The sequence below is a fragment of the Crinia signifera genome, chromosome 1, assembly GCF_055691185.1.
Source record: "Crinia signifera chromosome 1, ASM5569118v1, whole genome shotgun sequence".
NCBI lineage: Eukaryota > Metazoa > Chordata > Amphibia > Anura > Myobatrachidae > Crinia > Crinia signifera.
Window position 1 is genome coordinate 372,903,530 of NC_139217.1, and position 6,000 is coordinate 372,909,529.

Below are 6,000 nucleotides of genomic sequence, written 5' to 3' on the forward strand. Positions count from 1 at the left end.
TAAGGATGCTAGGAAGTCATGTGAAACGCCACCTGCTGTTGATTCTTCAGTATCACGCTTGTCCAAAAAGACAGTGTTGCCCATTCCGGGAGCCTCTACCCTTAAGGATGTATCTGATAGGCGGTTAGAGAGTGCCCTGAAGAATATTTATGCGGCAGCTGGTCTTTTACAAAGGCCAGCACAAGTGGGCTGTTGGGTCAATAGGGCCATGGAGGTATGGGCATCCCAGGTGGCCTCCTCTCTAGACCCAGGGGCAAATGATATGTTGCTCTAAGGGGAACACATACGTGAGGCTGCAGGTTACTTAGTAGAAGCCTCTTCAGATGTTTGTATGCTTGCGGCTCGATTTCTGCCCTCTCAGTTTCAGCTCGCCGTACTCTTTGGTTGAGACAGTGGAATGCAGACGCCGACTCCAAGAAGGCGGTGGAAGCATTACCCTTTGCTGGTGAGGCGCTCTTTGGTCCAGAGCTGGACAAGATGATCTCACAGGCTACGGGGGGTAAGTCTCAGTTCCTGCCTACAGCAGCCCCTCCCCCACGTAGGTCCTTTCCAACTACTGGAGGGCGGTCATTTCGGCCCACCCCCAGATTCAGGGGTAGGTCTAGGGGAACGGCTACCAGTCCCAGAGGCTTCCGAGTAAGAGGCAGAGGTTCAGCCAGCGCTCCAATCTTGGATGCAAAGGGTTACCTCAAAGCCCTCGGCATGACTCTCCCAGCCCCTGTCTGGAACACAGGGTGGGGGGCCGGCTGCTGTTTTACCATCAGGCTTGGGCCAGGTCATGCCAGGACGCATGGGTAAAGGACCTGGTGGCAGTAGGCTACAAGATAGATTTCTTGTTGCCTCCTCCTCTACGTTTCTTTCCCACAGGTTTGCCAGCTTCTCAAGAAAAAGGCAGGGCCTTGCAGGCCGCCATTCAAAAGCTCAGGGACCTGGGGGTGGTTATCCCAGTCCCGGAACCGGAAAAGGCAAAGGGATTCTATTCCAGCCTTTTTCTGGTTCCCAAGCCGGACGGCTCAGTAAGGCCCATCTTGAACCTAAAGCAGCTCAATCCCTTTCTGCGGTTCACTCGCTTCAAGATGGAGTCTCTGCAGTCAGTCATTGCAGGCCTGGAACCGGGGGAGTTTCTCGTATCCATCGACATAAAAGATGCATACCTGCATATCCCCATCTGGCCCCCTCACCAGGCATACCTGCGTTTTGCTGTCCAGAACTGTCACCTGCAGTTCCGAGCCCTTCCATTCGGCCTCTCCTCTGCGCCCCGGGTGTTTACCAAAGTGATGGCTGTCATGATGGAGATACTCAGGGCTCAAGGAGTTACCATTGTCCCTTACTTGGAACGACCTCCTGTTGAAGGCTCCGTCCAAGGAAATCCTTCTGCACAACATCCACCTGACACGTCAGACTCTGGAGTCCCATGGCTGGATGCTCAACATCCAGAAGTCACAGCTGACCCCATCGCAGAGGATTCTGTTCCTAGGGATGACCTTGGACACGGTCCAGAGAAGGGTTTTCCTTCCCATGGACAAGATTTTGTCCTTGCAGGATGCGGTTCGCCTGGTGCTGCAGCATCGAACGGTCTCAGTTCTCCTCTGCACAAGGCTGCTTCGAAGGATGGTGGCCACGTTCCAAGCGGTGCAGTACGGGCGGTTTCGATCTCGCCCCTTTCATCTGTGTCTGCTCCGCCAGTGGACCGGTTCGCACCTTTTTCTACATCAGCGAATCTCTCTTTCCCATCAGGCTCGAGCATCACTGGCGTGGTGGCTCGACTCCAGCAACCTGCAGGAGGGGCGGAGGTTCGCCATACACAATTGGACGCTCCTCACCACGGACACCAGCCTCAGGGGCTGGGGAGCGGTCACGCTGGGCCTCCACTTCCAGGGACTGTGGACCCCGGAGGAAGCACAGATGTCCATCAATGTGCTGGAACTCCGAGCGGTATACTATGCCCTCCTCCAAGCGGAAGTCGTTCTCCGGAACAAGGACATCAGAGTGCAGTCAGACAACGCCACGGCTGTGGCTTACATAAACAAGCAAGGAGGCACTCGCGGCGATGAGAGAGGTGAAGAGGATTCTTTGCTGGGTGCAGGAGCACGCAGGGGCCGTGTCTGCCATTTTCATACCAGGCGTGGAAAACTGGGAGGCAGACTACCTCAGCCGCCGAGACGTCCATCACGGAGAGTGGTGTCTGAATCCTCAGGTCTTCCAGACCTTGACTCGTCGGTGGGGTTGTCCGCAGATAGACATGATGGCCTCCAGACACAACCACCAGTTGCCCCGGTACTGCGCTCGGACAAGAGATCCACAGGCAGTGGCAGTGGGCGCTCTCACGGCACCCTGGACGGATCAGTTCCTCTACATCTTCCCTCCAGTGCCTCTCATCCCTCGGGTTCTGCAGAGAATCCGAAGGGAGTCGGTGACCGTGCTGTTCATCGCTCCAGACTGGCCTCGCCGGTCGTGTGACACAGTTCTAACAGGCCTGTTAGTAGACGAACCGTGGCCCCTACCTCTCTGCGATGACCTGCTAACACAGGGTCTGTTCACCTGTCCCAACTTACAACATCTACATTTGACGGCATGGCTGTTGAGAGGTCCATCTTGAGGAAAGCAGGGATCCCGCAAGCGGTAATACCAACCATGATAGGGGCTAGAAAGCAGGTTACCTCGGTGCATTACCATCGCATCTGGAGGGCCTATGTGGCCTGGTGCGAATCCAGGAGGGTCTCTCCTGTGCACTTCAAGTTGGCCAGATTGCTGCTGTTCTTGCAGAAGGGCCTGTCCTCAGGACTCTGGCTGGGGTCCTTGAAGGTTCAAGTATCCGCCCTCTCCATTTTTTTCCAGCGGAAGCTAGCTCTTCTTCCTCAGGTACAGACTTTCTTCCAGGGGTTGTTGCGGCTGCAACCTCCCTTCAGGCCTCCTACTGCTCCATGGGACTTGGATTTGGTACTGGCCTTCCTCCAGTCCTCTGTATTTGAACCCATGGAGGAGGTGGACCTAAAATATGTCACTTGGAAGACTGTCTTACTGTTGGCCTTGGCTTCGGCCAGAAGGGTGTCAGAGCTGAGTGCTCTCTCTTGTAAGGCACCCTTCTTGCGTTTTCACGAGGATAGAGCGGAGCTGCGCACCTCTAGTGTTTTTCTCCCAAAGGTGGTCTCGCCATTCCACATTAACCAACCTATTGTGGTGCCGGCCTTTCGGGAGGACTCACAGGAGTCTAGGGCGCTAGACGTGGTCCGGGCCTTGCGCATTTACGTGGCCAGAACGGAGTCTGTACGTAAGTCAGATGCCTTGTTTATCCTCTATGACTCCCTGCGTCCTGGTTGGCCCGCTTCCAAGCAGGCCCTGGCCAGGTGGATCAGGTTGACGATTCGTCAAGCTTATGTGGCTTCCTCTAGAGTGCCACCTTCTTCGATATCCGCCCATTCTACAAGGTCGGTGGGTACCTCCTGGGCGGCTGCCCGTGGAGTTTCTATACAGGATCTATGTAGAGCGGCTACGTGGTCTGGACCGAAGACCTTTGTCCGCTTTTACAGGTTTGACACTTTTGCGGCAGCTGCTTCGCGGTTTGGCCATTCTGTGTTAAGGGGCTCTCAGCGTCATCCCACCCGTGTTGGGAGCTCTGGGACGTCCCCACTGTAACTCTCCAGTGTCACCTAGTGGAGGAAAGAAAAAAGGGGATTTTGTACTTACTGTTAAATCCTTTTCTCAGACTCCATAGGTGACACTGGACGCCCACCCGACGCTGTCTCTCCTTTTACTGTTTGGTTTCAGGTTGTTTTAATTACCTGAAGGTAAGAGACTGTTATACTTAGTCTGAATTCTGAGTTGTTACCAAGTTTTTTATGGATGGGTTCGTTCTGTTATGAATGCTATTCTTCAAACTATATTTTCACTCTATGTGAGTGTGTGTGGTTGACTTGTTATGTTATATTTGACCTCCTCTCGGAAGTGTGTTGTTTTTCCTTTCTTCCAGCTCCCTCCGGGCACATACCTAGACTGCCTAGGAGAGGAAGTAGAAGGGGAGGAGTTAGTCACTGTTAATTTATTCTAAAGTGCCCAAGCTCCCTGTGGTCGCCTTCTATTCTCCACTGTAACTCTCCAGTGTTACCTATGGGGTCTGAGAAAAGGATTTAACAGTAAGTACAAAATCCCCTTTTTGTCAGAGTGAACTAGAATACGGCCCTAAATGACAGAGAACTGATTGCATAAGCCTTATGTCTGGGGTAGCCAACCCTAGTCCTCGAGAGCTACCAACAGTGCATGTTTTCCAGGTCTCCTCACAGAATCACAAGTGAGCTAATTAACTCCATCTGTGGATCTTTTAAAATGTGTCAGTGATTAATGAGTGCAGCTGTGCAGCAGCTAGGTTGTCTGGAAAATGTGAACTGTTGGTAGCTCTCGAGGGCTAGGGTTGGCTACCACTGCCTTATGTTATCTACTTTAGCAATGTTCTATTTATGAACGTACTTGTCCATACGCTACAGTTAAGTAGATTATTATAGTATGCGATCTACCAAAGTATGAAGATGATGCAACTTTCCATACCTGCTCTACAGTATGTCCTAGCTAAAAAACTGAAGGGAGCAAGAAAACCTCTTATCTACTGCAGTAGTGGATGAAGCATCTTAATGCCAGCAACTGTGTAATATTGCTGCATGTTAGTTTGATGTGTACAGAGGTCAGCATGGACAGTCACTGGTCTGTGGCTACGTATACGCAGTAAGCTGCAATGCATTCTGTGGTGATACACCATTCTATCAGCGCTGCATTACCTGTTCAGCTATGTGTGTTACAGTAGCTCGTTTGTAGTATAGGACCGGAGGGGTTAGCCATCTTTCTCCATGCTCATCAGTGATCCTTAGCCATCCATGGTTCCTGGTTTAAACGTGAAAGGAAGAAAAGGGTTGTGTGCTGCGCATGTAGCAGCAGCTGGCACGGGGTAGTCACTCCCCAAATAAACTGGTTGTGCAAAAAGAAGAAATGTGTCAGCGCTGGCTGATTGATTACAAGACGGTTCAAAAAAATTATATAATTTAATATAAATAAACAAGAATATACAAATACGACACAATAAAATCGTTAATTACAGATATAATCTGATTTCCTAGTAAACTATAGCTGTGTTTGCTGCATGTTGAGGTATAATTATGATACTTTCCAATTGTAAATGCTTGAATGTGTATTACCAATCCTTAATGATGTGATGGCTGATGGGAATTATTGGAAGTGACTGAGGAAGCCGGAGTATAACATCGGGGGAAACGCGTTGAGCCTTGACGCCTTAACTTTCCTAACTTCAACAGTTTGCTTTCACCAATCCTTGGCTGATTAACCCTGAGAGTTTCATCATCCATCACCACAACTGGACTTTGCATGTGGGATGTACTGCATTCGTTCCTAATTAACCAGCTTACCAATTTCCAGGACTTTTGCATTTTCTTTAAAAATCTCACCAAAGGACTTGTGAGAGAGGTTCTACCATCACTTCTAATAATTCCCATCAGCCATTACATCATTAAGGATTGGTAATATACATTCAAGCATTTACAATTGGAAAGTATCATACATCTACCTCAACATTACACAGTTATATTTTACTATGAAATCCGATTATATCTGTAATTCTTAACGATTGTATTGTGTCATATTTGTATATTCTTATTTATTTATATTAAATTATATTCTTTTTTTGAACAGTCTTGTAATCAATCACATTTCTTATTTTTTGCACATGGTTCCTGGTTTACTGGTTGGCCTTTCTTGGACCACTTTTGGTAGGTACTAGGCACTGCATAGCAGAAACACTTCACAAGACCGATCATCTTGGAGACTGTTACCAGTGTTTATTATACAAATTATGGAAATCTAAAACCTCTTAAAGTTCTAACTGACATTCAAAGAAAGAAGTTACTTCAGCAAAATCAAATCAAAAGCTATATAACTAAGAAGTGTAGGCTACACTTAAGGCCCCCATACATCGGCAGTCACAAAAAGTATTTACTT